This window comes from Pieris brassicae, chromosome 6 (genome assembly GCF_905147105.1).
Source record: "Pieris brassicae chromosome 6, ilPieBrab1.1, whole genome shotgun sequence".
NCBI classification, from domain to species: domain Eukaryota; kingdom Metazoa; phylum Arthropoda; class Insecta; order Lepidoptera; family Pieridae; genus Pieris; species Pieris brassicae.
Genome location: NC_059670.1, coordinates 17,758,857 through 17,761,868, shown reverse-complemented (window position 1 = coordinate 17,761,868; position 3,012 = coordinate 17,758,857).

The following is a 3,012-nucleotide window of genomic DNA, read 5'->3' as shown; positions in this document are numbered from 1 at the left end:
CGATTCGACGTTTGCCAACGAAACTATCCGACGACACACGAAGCCAGTCGACCGCGCCGACCTACTTTGTACTTTGAAGCGTTCCAAGCGGCCGAGCCATGATTTTTTCTGACATTTTCCTTTGAAATGCTACCTGTCTTTACAAATGTGACAAAAACATAAACATGTTTTCCTGCGTTTTATTTTTCATCGCCTCGATAATGCCATGTACATAGTTTTATTTCGAACTACTTACACTTACTTTATCAAGCGACTTTTATAACTGATCCGATAGAATTATTTTAATGCCATTTTATTTACAGATAATTTAAATGCGCCGTTACGTGTTACAACACACCAGGTGCATCTTTATAACATTTTAACTATTAAAATAAATAAGAAATATAAAAAAAAAATGTTTATTATGGAACATAAGATACAAAGTCTCACTTATTCCACGTCATTAAAGTGTAGTAGACATCCCTAATCATCGGCAAAGAAGACAGAGGATGTAGGCCGAGAGAAAAAGCCACAAAAAATTATCGTTTGTAATGCTATTATAAATTTTATCAAGCACACAGCTTTTCATATAGTGGGTTTACATAAATTTAATTAAGTTAATTATGAAAGCTTTTAACGCATTAACTAGCTTTTAAAGCTATAAAAATCGGATTGCCTACCACTTAAGCCCTTTTAATTAATGGGTGCGTTAAACGCTTGACATTTACAAGCATGTTTCAAAGCTTCATAGGGAAAACCCAGACAATCACTAGGTTTGTATTATGAAAGTTCGCTTGCAAGGCCGCGGCTTCAAGCAATTATGCAGCTGTATACAATGCAAATGAATTACAATAATGCAACTAAAACTCTAAGATATACTAAGCTATTATGCTACTAATCCCAGGAAAAAACACATTTAAGTGTCATGTTGTTCGTGTGTTCCTTATTTGTGCTGACAAACCCAAAACATTTATTTCCTAGGATCGAACCCTGGATGTATAATTTGAGATATTGGTAGTATTAGTAGCAATAAACAATTAAAAGACATAATATATATAATAGCAACATGATATCAAACAAATTGACGTAATTATACTACGAAGATGTAGGTCCATTTATTTATGATATGTGTTAAAGCGAAAAAATTCAACTATTTATATGAAAAATACGCGATAGAATTGACTTAAATCTTTACACTAATATAATATTAAAAAAATATTCAAGTATTGTTCTCAGAATCATGATTGCTAAAGTTCGTAACAATGTATTTCCCCTAAACTTCGACTGTGAGTCAAATCTTGTTTATATTAGTGGTCGCCTAGAAGTCGAAAATAAATTTCTTAAATCAACCATAATTAATACATTTTTCAGTTTGAACTTTATTAGATTTGTTTTACTTTATAATCAAATGCCATTTCATTATCGAATTTAAAATATGTATTATTTTACAATTTAATGTATTAAAATATAGCTTGTACATTAGAAAAAGTTTTTATTGATAATATAAATTTAAACTTTATCTACTAACTTGCTATTTTTTCGGTAGTCACCTTATAATTTTATTCCTCTTCAAACGTTACTCTATTGTAAGTTATAAAGAAATGTTAACTGCACTTGCATACAAATTATATTTTTTATACAAATATTAGATATGTTACGTTATATATAGCCTATGTTACGTTAGCATTCACTACTTTTTAAATTCATAGAAACGTTACAGTAGTTAAGACCACCAACAGATGGCGCTACACTAATTCTTATAACTTTCAATCGCGCTATCATTATAATCCTTTCTATCCTATATATAATTTAGGTAGAAATTTATTATGTCACGTTTATGTCGTTTGAAACGAGATTTATCTTGAAAGGGTGTAATACGGAATCCCGTGTTCACTTAAACATATATAAAGTATTAGCAAAACCCCGATGGTCTTAGGAGCTACAGCGTGCGACTTTCGTCTCTGAGGTCGTAGCCCGTTGTAGGTTCGATCCTCGGCTGTGAAGGTGAAGGTGAAGTGAAGGAAATTTAGGAACTCATCGTGAGGAAACTGTAACTGGCTTGCCTTAGCCCCAAAAATTCGACGGCGTGTGTCACTGAAATCTGCTTAAAATGACGTATTAACCAAATATGTATAAATTCCTTCTTTTTAGACCGACTTAATACTGGTGACAATATTTTTATTGATAGGCTATGTATCTAACCGAATCAAATGTGTTATCATCATCATGATGTCCACCTAATTCATCCAATCATTGAAATGATTACCTAGATCATCCAAATGGTCCATGGAGGCTGGACCTATGTTTGAATATAATTTAAATTACACGTGAAAATGATCGGGCTCTCTTCAAACTAAAAACTCTTTGGAGCGTTAAAGTACAAAGGTACATTGTAGTTCAAGAAATGTAAAAACAAAACGCCAATAGCTGTCAGCAGGACCCAACTCAAGAGCGGATTCTGCAACTGCAATACAGCCGCAAATGTTGTATGCAAGTAAAGTGAAAACAATGCTTTACAAATAAAAATTGTTATTAAACAATATTTAAATATACTAGTGAGTGGACTCACTTGTATGTGGAATAATGTAATAAAAACTGTTAATATCACTTTCAAATTATACTAGACAGCAGGCTTTATAATGCTGCTCTACACGGAATATATATTTAAAAATAAAATATAAATTTTATCATAAATTTGTTTTATTATAAATACATATACATACATGAATGAATGAAGCCTTTATTTCAAATAGCCAAGTTTTTACATCTAATAACTAATCTTATGAATTTACATATTTTGATATTAATATTATAATTAATCTATTCAATCATCCTCGGTGTTTGCTTGTGTTCCGACATAGGCCTCCTCCAGAGGGGGCCTACAACTTTTTTAGTCACAACGGTCTTCCTCGGTTTCTTTTGCCTTGTCTTGGATACCATTCTACAATATTACCTCTCTTTAGTCCATTTACCTGTATTATCTCTTATCGTATGGCCTGCCCAGCGCAATTTTAGCTGTTTCACACTGTATTC